This window comes from Cephus cinctus, unplaced genomic scaffold, assembly GCF_000341935.2.
Source record: "Cephus cinctus unplaced genomic scaffold, Ccin1 Ccin1_scaffold0114, whole genome shotgun sequence".
Classification (NCBI taxonomy): Eukaryota; Metazoa; Arthropoda; class Insecta; order Hymenoptera; family Cephidae; genus Cephus; species Cephus cinctus.
In genome coordinates, this window is record NW_014332849.1 from 41,049 (window position 1) to 58,040 (window position 16,992).

The 16,992-nt window shown below is 42.9% G+C and overlaps 3 long non-coding RNA genes and 1 other non-coding gene across 11 annotated transcripts in view; 3 read left to right on the forward strand and 1 right to left on the reverse strand.

The window, feature by feature from the left end:
• LOC107274826 overlaps nucleotides 1-2,689 on the forward strand; it is a 3,867-nt gene extending 1,178 nt beyond the window's left edge. The window contains exons 2-4 of one of the 2 annotated variants that reach the window (XR_003058082.1): nucleotides 493-857; nucleotides 1,381-1,575; nucleotides 1,658-2,689. This is a non-coding gene — a long non-coding RNA (uncharacterized LOC107274826). Of the gene's footprint in view, nucleotides 1-492; nucleotides 1,576-1,657 lie in introns of both variants that reach the window. The other variant, XR_001539539.2, reaches the window with a different exon arrangement.
• A 492-nt stretch (nucleotides 2,690-3,181) lies between these two features.
• Nucleotides 3,182-6,110, forward strand: LOC112495460. Of its 3 annotated transcripts, none has more exons than XR_003061924.1 (5): nucleotides 3,182-3,570; nucleotides 3,712-4,245; nucleotides 4,313-4,471; nucleotides 4,520-4,709; nucleotides 4,785-6,110. It is a non-coding gene; the product is annotated as an uncharacterized LOC112495460 (long non-coding RNA). The 3 variants fall into 3 exon arrangements; XR_003061923.1 differs by having other exon boundaries at nucleotides 4,543-4,709; XR_003061922.1 differs by having other exon boundaries at nucleotides 4,313-4,709.
• A 2,794-nt stretch (nucleotides 6,111-8,904) lies between these two features.
• The window catches only part of LOC107274830, a 19,583-nt gene continuing 11,495 nt past the window's right edge, over nucleotides 8,905-16,992 (forward strand). Inside the window, exons 1-4 of one of the 5 annotated variants that reach the window (XR_003061929.1) lie at nucleotides 8,905-12,344; nucleotides 12,509-12,598; nucleotides 12,749-14,380; nucleotides 14,502-14,675. This is a non-coding gene — a long non-coding RNA (uncharacterized LOC107274830). Of the gene's footprint in view, nucleotides 14,381-14,448; nucleotides 14,676-16,992 lie in introns of all 5 variants that reach the window. The other 4 variants (XR_003061926.1, XR_003061927.1, XR_003061928.1 and 1 more) reach the window with 4 other exon arrangements.
• Nucleotides 13,944-16,992, reverse strand: part of LOC107274829 — a 3,933-nt gene continuing 884 nt past the window's right edge. The window contains exons 3-4 of the transcript XR_003061925.1: nucleotides 14,469-14,658; nucleotides 13,944-14,360 (exon numbers count right to left, since the gene is read on the reverse strand). This is a non-coding gene — a transcript (uncharacterized LOC107274829). The remainder of the gene's footprint in view (nucleotides 14,361-14,468; nucleotides 14,659-16,992) is intronic.

Here is a 16,992-nt window from a genome sequence, read left to right on the forward strand (position 1 = left end):
CCACCACTATTTTTATGCAACTTCTCTCCAGTATCCTCGATACCACACGTTTCTTTCCTCAAAGATCCTCCAAATAAAAGAAAAGAGACAAGTAGCAGTGTCACCCGGAGAAGCTTGAAAAACACAATTAAGCAAGAAAAAAAAAAAATAAGACAAATGACAGTTGAACTTTTGACAAAATAGAGAAAAAAAGAAAACTTTCTATTTGCCAGCTGTCAGATTATAATATTATCCCTCTTAATTTCTCCCAACAGTTTTTGCACTGTCTTTCTCTCTTTCTCTCTTTCTTACAGCCTCCCTCTAGTTACTCCTTAACAGTTTTCATTAAACGTTACGGCGCTACGATCTTCTCTCTCTCTCTCTCTCTCTCTCTCTCTCTCTCTCTCTCGTTCCCTCCCTCTTACTCTCTTATCAAAGTCTGTCTATATTGTCGCGCCCAACAATAACAGCAGTGTCAATATAATAATATATATGTATATATCCTTGTTGCAGCTAATGGCAAGGGAGCAACACGTCGGACGTGCTTCAAACAGGCGTTTTCACTCGCGGCTCGCGTGCAATTGCACAAGTGGATGTTGTACGCAATTTGTTAGGAAGCCAAGCGCGCACGGGGCCGCCCGAGAGACTGAGCCAGGCGAAGCTGTCTGTAGCAGCGAAGCAAAAGCTAGTCGCGAGGTCCCCACTTCCTCCACGCGGGTCTCCGCTTCTGTGTTTTGGCTCCTGCCAGTGAAGAGGATCTTCACGCCCTCGCCAACGTCTTCCGCGCCACTCCTATTCCTTCCTCGTGCTTCTTGGCTCTCACACGGCTACGCAGAGGAGGACTGGCCTCGCGAGGCGTCGACGGGAACCTTCTTCTGGTACCGACGGATAATACTTGATCAGCCTCGGATGTTACCACTTTTTTGGCAACCCAGCACGAACCACCTGACGTCAACCCTTTCCTCGATACTTGTCAACCAGTTCTTTGCGCGAATTGACGAATTATTCTTTCAAGTCCTGAGCTTGCTCTCGGTATCTTCTCTTACTCTTCTCTTTCTCATTGCTTTACATCGATGATTTTATTGGTGCTTTTTTCATGCATTTTTTTGGATACTTTTCTTCTTAATACGATTACTCGTTGAGGCGTTACAGTCGGAGTCACATGTGTGACGTATTAATTTTTACACGGATTTTTTTTACATTGTTTACGTTTCTTTTGACAAACGTCAAAAGATAACAAATGCTATTCCTAACAGTCACGTGATGTCTCAATTTTTTGACGGAATCTCGTTACCACTGCGAATCTTGTTTTATATGAAATTTAAAAAATTCTTAAAGTCACACTCACTCCGTCATCTCCAATGCATTGCTTCTAATCTTCTTATTTTATTTACTCCGCAGATTTGCATACAAAAACGATCAATAAACGCCGTTGGAGATGGATAAGGAAAAAAGAAAACAAGACTGGATGATAGAAAAATTTGTTCCAGAATAATGGGAACGGTGCAATCAATGATTGTCTTAAAGCGCGTCTTTCGAGGGCGGGAAAATTCAAAAGTTTTTCCCAAGACAGTTACAGTGTCACCCTTGCTCTCGGTAAATGAAATTTGATTTATTTTTGAAATTGGACTCGGAAATAATAAAAGTCACTGTTCTCTCTCTCTCTTTCTTTTTCTAGTCCCGTACTGGAATCGTAGTTTACAGGATTGGCGTTCGTCTAGTCCAAGTAGAAATGTAATAGGTGGATGCACCACGGGTTCACCTCTCTTTTATACCGTCGACGACAAAGTGGTACCGCCCCCTGGCGCGTGAGGATCGCCTCGGCACCGGACCTACGGGGATGATGCTATATCTACTGTTGCCTACTCTCGGCAACACACCCCTTCGTCTACCCCCACCACCACTTCTAATACCCTTCCTTGCACCGAGATGCATTTCACCGACGCAATCAGAATATGCCGGCTACACGTTCTGTCCCTCCTAGAAGCATGAGCCCATGTACATATATAAGCAAGCATAAAAAAAATATGATCTACCCCCTAGACACAGGATACAAAAACAAATTTACATCGTTAGATGAAAACGTATCTTAGTCTCTAATTTACTTTTAAAAAGCTGCTATTTTTATATTTTTATAAATTTTCATATCAATGTATTTATTATACATACGTGTACTATAATGTAATCGGCCATTTCCGTCGGCACTTCGTGCTTCCTCGTGCCGTGTAATCCAAGTCGGTCCAATGCTTTACCGACAACTTGTTGGTTCTTGGTTCACGATTAGTGTGCGCTTGTAGGTGTTAAGTGCTCCGGGTAGTAGGAATAGTAGTAGTGGTATTAGTAGCAGCAGCAGCAGCAGCAGCAGTAGTAGTAATGATACTAGTATCTGTTGTCAACAGATACTCGTCGATCGATTATACTTAAAAACATTATTTTGGAATTTTTAGGGAATTGATTTTTTTTCTCTTCACTGTAACTATTGACCTTAATTAACTTTGCGTAATAGCATCTACGTAATTATATTTGCTCATATGGACTTGTATGGCTGTATACTGTTTACGTATTGCTAAATATATTTATGGACAGTCATTTAAAATCTGCAGTATCACGTAGGATTAACGCGCTTGTATGTATTAAGTGATTGATAATCGTAACTGTTTTACCGACGGAGGAATACGAGAATATTAACGTTTCCTGCGACGTTAACGCCCATTTGTTACCTGTATACGCTATGTTATACCTATATACATTGTTATTTAATTTAAATTTGAGAAATGAAATTATTGCACACGGTGATAAGGAGCGGACAGTCGTTGTCAATGCATTTGCGGAACAACTAGTATAATCCAAGGTTTATCATGCAGTAAAGGTCACGCATTTGCGAGATGCGTCATCGTCGTCGATCTTTAATGGGACGCGCTCTACCGACGTCCCGGCATCGCGACGCCTTGAAGCTAAACGATCGTCTTTCTTTTTTTTTTTGTCGCGTAGATTTCATACGTGCGATTTCACAAGTAGATCAATGCCGATTTGCGTGTAGGTGCCTTTAAGAATAGAAAATCGGGGCCGCGGGGGGGCGGAAGAAAAATAGTCAAGACAACAACCCACGTTAATCTACAGTAAATCGTATTCGACAGGACAATTTATCGATCGCGTAGTCCTGACACAGATACAGATGTCACAGGAAGCCATTTGCAACTTGTTACTAATTAGGATAATTTGTCAATTTTTAAATTCGAACATCTTTAAAGATGTATTTACATTCCTTATTTTTTTTAAAATACGGCTTACTGGCAAGAGAGGAAAATAATATATGTGAATTCTTGTACGGTATCCTTATACGATTTATGAATATTGAATATTAATGCAATTGAACTTGACTCGGGAAATTATAAATTGCAGATATAGTCGTCTGCAAGTCGGTGGAATAATTCTGGAATTGTCATATAAGATGGCGCTGACGTATACTTCGATCCACGAAGTGGCTGAGGATTCTAAAGAAAAAGTCAGACGGAGCAGAGTCAAACCTAGAGAGATCATCCGATCACAACTGACCTTGAGCTGGTTGCACGAGCAGCGAGGAATATTTAGGTATATACATATGTATACTCGACTACAGTTATATCATGTCAATATATACATAGATCTGGATTCACATGAGTTTCAAATCATCTTAACGTGACTATTGTTTAGCAAGGCAGTATACACTATATTGGATTCAACTATTTTTAGGTCGCCACCTGCTGCAATCCTGTCAAAACACTCCTCGAGCAGATGCACCGTGACCAAGAAGTTGCGGCGAGGCGGATGACGCGTGCACACCAGTAGGCGCAAGAAGTGGACGGAGGAGAAGGAGGCGGAGCCCGAAAGATTTTGTATGATCGAGAAAGAAAATTTGGAGAAAAAAAATGGTAAATCGTATTGCACGCTTTATTAAGCTTGACGGATATGACGTCATCTGTCGAATGATCTCCTTTTGTCGACTCCTTTTGTCAGTCGCTAACCGACACCCTGGATGGGTTAGGTTAAGCTAGGTACGTACAAACGCCTTCCTCGACTAACCAGTGTAAATGGGATTCAGCATTGTAAAGCGCATTTCCTTTCCGGTGAACTCCATTGAGCTTCGATGACAGACGGTCTATCAATCACCAGGTTGGTCTCCCGGAACGTAAAGCACGTCGCACGCGGATCAAATTTAAAAAGCAGGATCCGACCGTGTAATAACTCAAAGGCTTTTAAACGTAAGGTGTTAGCTCTGACGGAAAGGTAAAGGATATTATCGTTGTGGGTTATTATTTTTCTAGTAATTATCTGTCTTATTATTTATTGACAGGATATGATCCTGGAGGACACGCGACAATTTTTCCTGCAGAATAAGGTGTCCAGGACGTCAGATGCGTGCAGGTACAGGTACAAAGACCTTTTATGATGGAGCAAGAAGAGTGCGATTATAGTGAAGGATAAATGGGGCCCAGGTTAAGGGCCTTAACAGGTAACGAGTAGATGCAACATTGAGGTCTATAGTCCCAAGTGAATCTAGTCTGTATATGGTCGGGCTTCCAGTGTATTCCTGCCGTGCGTCCAGTCAATGGACATGATTCACTGCTGCCGGGTATGCAGTTCGACCCAGGAGGCGAGGAGTCAGCAATGCCAGAACCGACTGACTGGTAGACAGAGAGTCAAACGAATGGATGGATGGATGGAGTGAAAAGGATTGAACCGAGGAGAAGGTACGAGTGAACGTGGTATCGTAGATGGCGCAGTAAGAGCGAGAGATAAAAAAATTAAGTGTTCCTTCCTTTCAGACGCAATCTCGCCTTCAATTGCCCGTCCGCGGAACGGCAAGAACGCTAAAACCCATTGGACTTGTATAAAAGGGGACACGGATTCCGTCGACTAGACTTCAATGGAACAGACGTTGAATCATCGCGGTGCGTTTACGCGACCGCACTTAGTGCCCCATGACGCCGCAGTCGCTACCACTAAGACTTCAACTACCAGCCGGTACCAGGAGTAACTAGCGTCGGTGTCTGTAATGTTAACGTCGTCACCAATGGCGTTACACGTGTTCTTTTCCTGAAACCGATCACCAAGGATCACCGGTATTTTACGAAATCGTCGTCCTTTGTACATCTTGAATTGCCCTTCGCAAAGTGGAAGACAAGATACAAAAGGATATTGAGGGGAAGTTGGTTCTTCATGTTCATGATAGTTTTGGTCTTACGATTAGAATATTTTTTAGTGTGAATTAAGAGCTAGGGTGAGCCCATGGGATACAAGGTCCCCTTATGGTTTACTACTTCCTGTCTGAAGTCAATCTTCTTATTTGTAGTCTTGTGTTAGTCGATAAAATACGAGTTGAAAATATCTGTTACATTTAAGTATATGATTATACGCTGTATTTGAGGTTAGGTTAGGTTAGATATTCATGTTTTATCTCTAGTTTCATGTAGGACTCACTCGGAACAAGGATAATTAATAGGTCCATTATATTCAGACGATGCGAAACGGTTCCTCGTCTCAGAGGAAGGTGGAGTTTGGTTAGGTAGGTTAAGGTGAGGTTAGGTCAGGGTAACGTCACAGGTGTCTTTCTAGGCTGTTGTAATACGTAGATACCCCGTCGCAAGGACAAGAAAGAGGTCTGGGGTGAGGTCGCCATTGTCTTTCGATACAGGGAGCCTCTTGGTTTCTTCGTGAATGGAAGAGGGAGCCACGTGCAGAAATTCGGATGGGCAGGACTCGGCTGGGCCACTTTGGGCCCTGCTGACGTTTTTGTCGCAATCAGGCCCATTTGAGCACATTGATCGCATTAGGTTATACGGGCCGCCGTACGGAATACTAAGCAATCCTGCACCACCACTTCTTTCTTTATCTCCTCCTTGATTTACCGCACCGTTCCTGCTGCACCCTATGCGTTCCAGACATATTATGGGTTGTACGATACTCCTTTAAATGACCAAAAACATTTTATTACTGAATCCTCGCGCATAGTCGATTCACTTTGACTACTCTTGTCATTCCATGAACTTTACGGCAGGTCGAATATCGTTTTTATAGTCAAATGCGTTTCTCATAGAGCCATCGAATATTGGAAATAATTATTTATAAGAAAAATTGTAAAGAAATTTCACGAATTTTTATTCTACTCATTTATACATACTCACCCTTCACAGAAAATCTCCGACGAGCTGGTACTACCTCGTACTTCCGGTTCCATCTTGCAGGTAGCGTCAGCGTAGCTTGTACTGTTTCCCGGTTACCAGATCGACGTCGCGGCGGATGCCGACGACTCACGAAGCAAAACAGTGATCTTCGGCGTTGGTATCAGCCGCTCCATTCATGCAGCGTCGGGAGTCTGATCACTTAATATGGTAGCCTGCCGCCAATCTCCTTGTGGTAAAAACTTGCGGACGGATGGACGGAGGGACAACCAGACGTACGTAGTACCGATTTAGGCAATCGTACGAAGATGGCAGATAAGGAGCGGACCAACTGGATCGTACAGCAGCCCCGTGCTCGAAGTTGGTAATACATCTGGCAAAGCAATTAAATCGGACGTCGAACGTTAAAAAGAAATTAGTAATCACCACTAGGTGCAACTTCATACAATCCATGTTGAATTTGCAATTTACACAGTCGGTAATTATTTGCCGACACTTTTGGCAAGATGGCCTACCATTGTTTTATCTCGGTTGAAAAGCTTCAATGGAATTCATTGGTTTTACAAAGCGTGCTGATAGTCAACTAAAAGAAGATAATGAATTATTCAGTGGAGTATGACGAGAAATAATGATGGAAATATCCTTTCGTGGATCATCGAGCACCCTAACGACTTTGAGTTTGAGGTTACGTAGCTTTCGTTACCAATTGAACGTCACACTGTGACAGCCAATGAGAATGCCCACCCATACTTCGTCTCTTCTAGCCGTAGACTCTTCATCATTGAAGAAGCCAACACCTTCGGTAAATCCGCCGCGGGAGTAGGAGCGGAGCAGATTATTGTAGAGCAACGAGAGATGAGAACTCGGACGAGAAGAATCTAGGCTCTCACGGTTTTGGTCCGCAGTGGGCGGAAGTGGCGGAGCACTGTGAGCCGGAAGCAGTCACTAAGAACGGCTGGCTGGCCGGCCAACCGCTCACGGTCTAGCATAACCTAGACTTTATTGCTTTTACTATAACCAGCAGGGCCGCACGATACGTTTCTTCTCCTAGTTATTCTCGCGCTTCGGTTCGTAGATATTATGTATAACTTGGTAAAAATTTCATATACTTCCGGTACAGTCAGAGAAATGTAAAATCAATATTTCACTTTTCCCAATAGTAACAAACTCTTGGATGCTTCTCCACCTGGCGGCGTAAATGACAATTAAAATCGCGCTATCTGTCGGACTACACGGAAACCAGACGTACTGCTTTTAAGGGAGAGCCCGAAAAAAAAATGATTAAGTCTCAAAGACACAAAATGGCCGTGTACCCTGATCTCGATTCTTCCTTCTTTCATCTTTGTGAGTCAATCTTTTTTTTTCTTCTTTTTATTTTCACGATCGCCTCGCGATTTCACCGTAGAAAGTAATTACAGTACGTCACACTTTGCATATAGAATTGCTGTAACGTCAGTTATCTTAGGTAGGCATCCCCTGGAGTTGCCGGTGGGGCCCTTTCGCGCTACTCGTTTCGTGTGCTGTTACAATGTTGAGCGAATCACGGGGCATGAAACTCCTAAGTAATACCACAACGTTTTTCTATATATGTATTTATGTATGTACGTATACAGAAGGTGGCTGGTATTACACGTGCGCATCGAGAGCCTTCCCTTCCTGCAAATTATTCCAAGCTGGAATTTCTTTTTTTTTTTCCAGGACCCATTCCAAGTACGAGGTGTCGCTCCGAGCGCCACCAAGGCGTTCAGCCTCGATTGCAATCGGTAGCCGCATTATGCGAAATGCCGCCGCCATCGCCATAGCCGTCGCAGCTATTACCAACCGAGTATCAACATCAGCAAGGAGCGTTAACATCGTCGCCCTCGTCGACGTGAACGTCAACGTCGACGCCGTTGCTCAAAGCATCGAACATATCGTCGATCGGCTCTTTCTAGCTTCTCCGCGGATTTATCTGCTTCGGCGGCAGCGTCGGTGCATTCACCTTTGCCCGTTCAAAGAGACGCTCGGAAACTTTCACGTGGTGCGAGAGACAGTAGTACTGATATATATATATATATTTTTTATAGTTCACAAAAACTGCCGCCAGAGGGTCGAATCTTTGCATCGGCAATTAAGCATATCTTCTAACGTAACATTCCTAGGTTTTTCTATCTCGCCTTCACCATACACTCAGTTCGCTTCTTACCACGGATCTACAACAATTCACGCCCCCGTGAACAATGCGCCGCCAGTTAGTCTTGTCCCCGTTCTCAAGGATCCCCCCCTTGTCGCCTAACAATACTCTCTTATAGTTTGGTCGTCTCTGACTGCGTCTTACTGCGTCCTGTAGCGTCCCATCAGAATGGCTTAGACTCGAGATTTACTTAGCGCACGTGTGCGCCGACATGCAGTGAGGAACTCTTGTCCTCCATATCCCGTATCTCACGTAACAAGACAACAGAATCTCTTTATAAGGTCCGAACGCGAAGTTTATATGCGAAAGCGCGCGATAATATAAAGTTGACGTGCACATAGGACTGCACTGGGTGCTTAAGAGAGAATATCTTTGGCCTTCTTCTTAAGGCTGGATATACGAATGTCCACGTGCATCTAGTATGCACGGTGCATGCAGCACGTTTCTCACGGACTTTCGTACTCGTAAAATGAAAGGTATAAAAAAATTCATAAAGTAATTCACCAGCTTGGAATCCGTTAAGGACATAATCTTCGTCATTGTACATAAACGTTTTATTGCGTCTTTTTAAAATACTTATGTAATTAGAGCTTGTCATTTTTAAGCACGACTACGGTAGTCTGTTATAATTCCTTGGATTGCTGCGACTCCAAGTTCATCTTGGCTAAGATCGCCTATCGTCCTGAGTTGCTTAGGGACTTCGTAGCGTAATTAATTAATGATTACATAAGAGGAACGAGGTCGACGACATACCACGAAGTCTCTACTGCAGTGGACACGTACGTGAATACGTAGTACGTGTGGACGGCGTTATCCAGTTTGGTCCAGTGTCCAGACTCCGTGGAAGGGTTGGATGAGATGGTGACGAGGGGGTTGGGCCTGGAACGGGGGAGACCCATGCAACATTGATTTTAAGCTAGCGTGACGTTGGATCTGATATGCAACACTGCAAAGGCTTATCCCAGATGCATAATGCATGGAGACGGACCAATAATCGTGCGCCATCTTTAATATGAGTATATTTGAGGATACAAATTATTATTAGCTCCTGACGCATTTCGGGTGTGCGAAATTTTCTCTTTTTCTTTCTCTTAGACACAACGTCGATTACGAAGTAAGGCGTTCCAGTGGCCTGGATAGAGTTTTCAATAAGTCCCATTGGAATCGCCCAATGAGAATGAAGCTGTTATTGGGAGTTTAAATAATTCATTGTTACTCGCGCTTTTGCTAAAAGGTCAATTGACATCCGGTAGAGGTCGACACGGTCTCGACCTCTTTATAGACGGTTTATGACGTCAGTTCCTGGCAAGCTGGAGGTGGAACGAGAGATTGACGGGTCGAAGGAGATTTTTAAGCGTAATTATAATCAGAGATTGTGCCTTTACGGCGGCCTGATAATGGGTCAAGCTACACGATTTTGCCCCGTTCGTAATTCATAATCCCCGTTCGAAGGCGATTACGAGTAGCGATGTTGGTAACCAGGCGTCGCGACGTTACCCCGGAGGGACCTCAAGTCCGAAGTAAGCCCTGTTGACAATGTGTATCTCTTTCGTTCTTTTTTTTCTTCGTTTTCCGTCTGGCCTGGTCCCGCTCTCGGAAATCTTGGGGCCTCAGGGCCCAAGGGAACCGTACGTACCGAGAATTCAATGTCGCGATGTCATAACCCAACTTCTTGGTCTCCCACTTTGCTTCCACTTTTTAATTTCAAATTTATTTCATCGACCAATCTCTATTTCTACTACCTCATTTTATACTCAACCTTTCTCTTCCACCTTCACCCATTCTATGGCACGTTCGAAAAAATTCTGCCGAAGCTCATCCAAGATCGCTCCGAAGGCTTAGACCCATTTTGAAAAGCAGCCTTGCAAGTACCCCAGGATACATCTTGCACGCCTTTTGCGATCTGATCCATGAATTTTCAATCTGTTACAGAGTCCGCCGAGTCATTACACGACTGGTACCGTAAATCGCAGATGTTTTGTAAGCGGCGCGGCGCTACCATAAGGCGGCTTCCACTCTACGCTCCTCTATCCAGTCTCCCTGTTCGCTTTCGAAGCAAAAGGTGCTCGTTGCTCCTTTTGCTACGTCTGCCGGCAGTCTAGACCGAGGCTTGGGTTCCCGTCCGGACCTTCCCCCGGGAGTTAAGAGGGGGACCAGGAGGGAGGGACGTCACCTCCTTGCGGCCAGTGAGCGAATCAGCGAATGAGCGAACACACTGCGCCTCTCTCGCTGCTCATTGCTCACCTTTTGGTCCTGAGGCTACCAGTTCCCTCTTCTCCGCGTTATCATTCACAACAGCAGCTATACGATAAACCCAAGGAGAACGTGAACGATCTAGAACGATGATAACGATTGTAAATCAACTTGGTCGTCACAAGTGTTTAGACGGCCACTGTACCCAGTATCAATCCTGAGATGAAAACATGGCTCAAAGTACCAACGATAATTGCTATTATGGATTCAAAGAGTAATGGCTACCTTTTTTGATTCTCTACTTTTTTTTAGACTTCAAAGCAGCCTGGGACAGAGAGTTTTGAAAAATTGGTAAAAGACAATAAGTTTTTAATGACTTTTTTTTTTTAATCCTGATCTTTTTTTGCTTTCTTCTTTTTTCCCATCTATAATATGATTCCTGGAGAACGTCAGCGTGCCGTATAAAGTGCCTTGCACTCTGGGATCATCCATTAGGCCTGAGTAAGGTATACCCACTGGATCGTTTTGTTCCTTGAAATAAAAGGATGGCAGAAGGAAAAGAAAATTAAAAGAAGAGTCCTCGAAGATGAGCTGGTCCACCTTCGTTGGATGCACTTCCTCGCGTTAACACTATCCTACGTTATAGCGTCCCGACGCTTAACGACGGAAAATACCCGAGCGCCGTGAACAGCCTATGTGTACATACTTATAGATATATGCTTAACGCTATTCACGCCAAGAAAGCGATCGGCTGTTAATTATACATAATAGCAAAGTGCCAAAACGTGTTGGAAGATAACGGTGTCCGGCTCCCGCGATGCATAACGGCACTAAGAACTAATAATAATAGGAAGAATAATGATGGTGTCAAGAGAGAGGATGACTGGGAGCAATGAATAACAAAGGAGAGAAATCCGCGATGAAAGCATTCAGGGTGACAGAAAAGCAGGGAATGAAAAAAGAAGAATAATATTCTAAGCTTAAAAATTCTCGTGTCTTAACCAGTGATTAAGTAGGTGGAACAGATGGGAGTACGAAGGAACGGTGGGAAATCTTTAAAGAGATATTGAGAGTGTGGCCAGAGGGTATTAAGAATTATCAGGAGCGAAGAGAGACGCCGAGTATCCTGTGGCAATGGCGATGCAGCATCCCAGCTGCATCCGCGATGCACCTGCCTCCCTTCTTTCTGCAACCGACGCCGACGCCGCCTCGCGAGAGACTTTCCAAGAAACCCAACCACTCTCGCCCCGTTTTTCATCAATTGTTCTTGCTGGCACATTCATTCGCTCTCTCGCTCGCTCTCTTACTCTCTCCTTTCATTTGTCTATACGGTTCGCCGCCGTTGATCCCACCCGCCCCCCTTCTTCTTCTTCGGCAACCTCACCCACTGTATCTTCAAGCATCGACACCCTCCGACTATCATCTTCTGGCGTTTCTCATCATTTCCAGTGTCCATCTGCAGCATCCTTGACCTGGACCATAATTCGCACGGCCATTCAGATGTCAATTGAGCGAGGATACGACGAAGATGCCCGAGGAGTACCGATGAGAGATCAGCGTGGCTCCGGCCCTCGGTGAAGGAATCTTCGGCTGGTTCTAGGTGAATTGAATGTTAGATTGATTGTAATGACGTTTCTTATTTCAATTGATTAAGACTTTTTCTTTTACTTTTTTGACATAACCTGTTTAATTATTTTATATGATGCCTGAGCTGTATTCAGGGGACGGTGGAAAGTAGATATCATGACAGCACTGCGAGAGGCAGACGTATAAACTGGTCCAGGGGGATATTGGAGAAACCAGAGAAATGGACCCTCTCGGCTTGGGGATCCTGAATGGTAATGATTATAGCAAATTGCTCTTGGTTGGGGAGGACTTGGCGGGGTGGCTAATAGCCACTCAGTGAGGCTGTTGAAACCGCGCAACCCTTCACTCTTAACCTTTGATCCCCTCCCCGCGCAAGTCAACCCTTCAAAACTTCATTGTTTCACCCTGTTTTCAGATCGTGCCATACTTCCTTGAGTGTAGAACATATCCGAGTTCACGATGCTTCTTCTTGGACTGAATACGAGGACGAGCTGATGCGAAGATAGTGAGTATATTATTTAAAAAATTGTATCGTTTAAAAATAATTGTGTTACTTCGTATAATTAATATTCAAAGGAATTATCTCTTTGTATTTATTCTAATGAATTTTCAATCTATAATTTATCAATGACTTTGCCTGTTCATACCGTTACAGTTGGGCCTTGTGCTGAACGCAAGACTTCCTGGCACTGTACTGCATTAGTGCACCTGGGCGTATGCTCTACGAAGATGCTGTTCTTACTGAGTGACGTGCACCAGGAACATCCTCTTCCGGGCTTCGAGATCACAGATAAATGTCTTTTCCATGTTGCCTGGAAAGCCACTGAAACAGTAGGGCCCCAGGCGGTGCTCATTGTGCCCAGGGACTTGGGGCCCCATCTATCCACGTCCTAGTGGTTACTTCTGCATCCTGACAGCCTACTCTAACGATGTGCATACACTGGAAGATGTCTTCGGTTCGACTGCCATTCCTTACCCTCCATATTTGACTGCGCCTTCTGTCAAGGATCTGCGACTCGTGCATGGAAGAATTTGAAGAAAAATGATATAATTTACAAAATCTTAAAAGCCATTGCAATCAATATAAATTGATTCTAGGTAAACAAGCAAGTTGTAGTTAAAACTTATCTGGACATAAGATACCGAAGGCCAACTAGGTGGTATAGCTTTTCACATGGGTCTTCGAAGAGTCATCTTCTATTTTTCTTTAACAATTTGCATAAATATCTACCACATGGTTATTACTTGCCATGAAAGATTAATTAAGCGCGAGTCTGAACAGCCTGTTAATGTAATTTCAAATTTTTACGTCTACCCTCAGGGAGAGTCAATGCCAGCCCCCCTGCTCACTATACCCTCTATGCATGTAGTACAATTATTACAGCGTGTATTACATATGCATTAACAGCATGAAAATTTACATGTAATCTTTTAAACGTTTAATCCTTAAGGATCATATCCTGATTAAGGATTACCTTTACCAGTAATCTAACTCCGTCCAAGAACGTACGCACCCAAGTTGTCTTTGGCCAGAAAAATTTGTTAATTACAGAAATTCATTTGCTTTCCTTACGACTTGAATTTTTTCATTAAAACTTTCTGTTGCAGTCTTACGAATTGCGCCAGTGACTTGAAAACTAAAAAGCACTCGGCCGCTCCTGCTCCCAAGTTACAATGGTCCTCACCGTCCAGCGGTCAGAAGGTTTTCAACTCCCTAATGGTCAATTTCCCACTCAGACGAGAATCATTAGTCTATGCACCCTGGGGTGTATTTTCGCCAAGGGTTATACCACGAGAAGTACACTCGATAAGTACTGGAAAAAGAATACTGAAAGCAAACTAGCCATTGGATGTACGCATGTGCACTATTACAAACCAAACAAATTTTCTTGCGATACAAATTAAATTATATATTACTTTTCGTCTTTTTAAAGTTACTCAGTTATTTTTCTTTTACAATAAATCTCAAATTCCCGCGCAACAGACAAGTCCACGAATCGAGCCCCTGGCGGAATTTTCTGTAACTACGCAAAGTGACAAGCCAAATAAAATTCATCGAGCCGTCTGCTTCGTGGAAAACCCTAAGTTGCAATAATAAACTTCGACAATCATTAACCCACCACTGTTCTCATTAATAAGAAAAGCAAATACGTATTTACAATAAATAAATCCTTAAACAGTGGATCACTATGTGACAAACTCACTCCCAGGCTCATCGTACCACCAACGATCCCACGACGTGTCGCACACTCACGAATAGAAGCAGTCTACAGAAAATCAGAAAAAGGTTGGTCCTCGGTAAACCCACTTACCGCGATCATTAAATATGGATCATGCACTTTTTCTCGGAAGTAGACAGGAAGTGGGCTACGCACCGTGCCATAGGGTAACATCCGTTACCTTTTCAGGATCATAGAACATTTCGATGATCACAATTCCGAGAAAGACACGTTTTTCCACAACGTAGCAAGCACGCCCATACGAGTCGGAAACGTTTGAATAAATTCTTGGAACTGATATCGATTCCACGACCCACGCACGATCTTCAAGCAGCTGCATTGTTAACTAAAAAAAAAAGAAAGGTAAACTTAATTCAAATACATTTAATTGTTACGTCACCTTGAAACCTAACCTACAACGCGATGCTGAGCAACGTTCATTCAATCTGTTCGTAAAATTAATCGCATATTTAAACACATATATGAATTCAGTAGTTGGATGGATGGATGATGCATATTTTACTACCCATATATATATATAATGTATTATATAACATATACGTCAGTTACCTACGTAACTGAATAACACGTACGCACATATAGTAACAGGAGGCCCGTCTAGACTGCCGTCAGACGTATTGGGTTCGCGTAACGCGCTATATAACGTATGTTACATATGGCTGTCATGTACGTCGGACTACGGTGCGTTTTAGCTGACATAACCGCCACTAATTACCGGGGCCGACGCGTCCGAGACGCTAGATCAGTTCAATGACTAGCGTACGTAACCTCTACGTGCGGTCATCCTCGTATATCATAAAACGTATATATAGGGTTTATTCAGGACAAACGAACCGGTTGAAGTTAGTTCTGCAATAGAAATCAACTGGACAGGCGGTTGACTTCAGGTGGTAGGTTTTGACGTGAATAAAAATATTGAGATAATAATAAGACAAATCGATATACACAAGTAATATAATAAATGTACTGAGATGAGTATAATACAGTATTGAGATGAAAATTTTTAAATATTAATCGTGTTTTGAAAATAAATGTCACGCGACGGTTATATACGGGCGTATGAGATTTGAATTTTTTAATTTGGCGCCACCTTCGCCTGGTAATACCCCCGTACCGCTGAAAACATTGAGAAACGTTACTGAAACGTAACAAGCATATTTAATGTTTCATTGCTGAAACGTAACGAGCATGTTTAGTATATGTTTCAGGGATGCATTTAAAACTTATCTGAATATTTTGCGCTGTACGCGTAATGATTGCTATAGGAATATGCATTCGTACAGGAAATGAAGAGGGGAAAAAAAAATATATTGAACCTAACCTGTAATTACGAGAGTAGTGCGTATGAACGGAAAAGGTATTACGTACGCTAATCACACGTATTTACTGCGATCTTCGTGAGGTTATGGTTTCCCATTATATCTTATTGCGTTTAACGTCAATGACCGAGTTGGCTGCTTCGCGATGAATAAAAGATGCAATTAAAATAGGCGAAGGAATTGAGGATTTAACATATTTGTTTCTTGCTTTTGAGTGAAAATTTATTTTTTTTCGAAAATTTGACTTTGTTTTTATTTTCCCATGACACTGTCGCGCATAACGTATATAGGGTTAGACATTTTCCATGGAATATATTCGATAGGGAATATGTATACGTGTTGTCCTAGGGAAATAAACAGGTTATGATTTATGAAGCTATACGTTGCACTTTGCTTTTCCATAAATTCCTGTCCGCGAGTGAAATAGTATATAAGGCATCGCGGTGTGCAACCGGTTCGCGCCATTATGTTTCCCCATGCAATTTATGGAAAATTAAGGCATGGAGAACTTTCCGTAAGTAAATCGAGCACGTCTTGTTCCTTGGCCGCCATGTTGTCTGCCAGAGAAGATTCTTCAAGTGAATATACATGTAGAGAGAGAAAGAGAGAGAGAGAGAGAGAGAGAGAGAGAGAAAGAGAGATACGCTGACGTATAATAAACACACGTATTCGTGGTAACATAATAGTCTGCTTTCTTTAAATTTCATGTGTTTATTATCTTCGTAAATCGATCGTTACGTGATTTCCAATTAATTCTCACGGTCAACGGCCAATTTTTTTTCGAACCAAACAAAATTTATAATTCCGTTAACAGCGCCATCCGCTAACACGTGTCCATTATCGTAAACACGAACTAACAAAACTGTCTGATGATTCATCGGATCTATTCGGAACACGATGGTAATTCGAATCCTCGTGCTGGCTAGACGAAAATGCAACCCCTAATTATCCATTCCTCCTATTCCCCATTGGGAATTCGAAAACCACTGGGCGTCGCGGCGACTCGTCCCGAGCGCGTTGGTCTAATGCAATAATAATGACTTCGTAGAAACGACTCGCGCGCCCTCGCATAATTTTGAAATATTACATTGTTGACAGTGCTGCTACTAATAAAATTTTAAAAGTCATCCCCATCTTATCTTTTGTTAATTCTTTGTCTCGCCATTAAATAACAACTCTCGTATTTTCCTTATTTCCCCGAAATAAATTCACATCGTCACGTAATGACAAACGATTATAAAAATTCTTCAAGTACGACCCAACGTCATGACGTCAGTCAATGACATTAAATTTCGCAAAAATTATCTCCAACAAATCCCCCCCCCCCCCCCCACAAATTT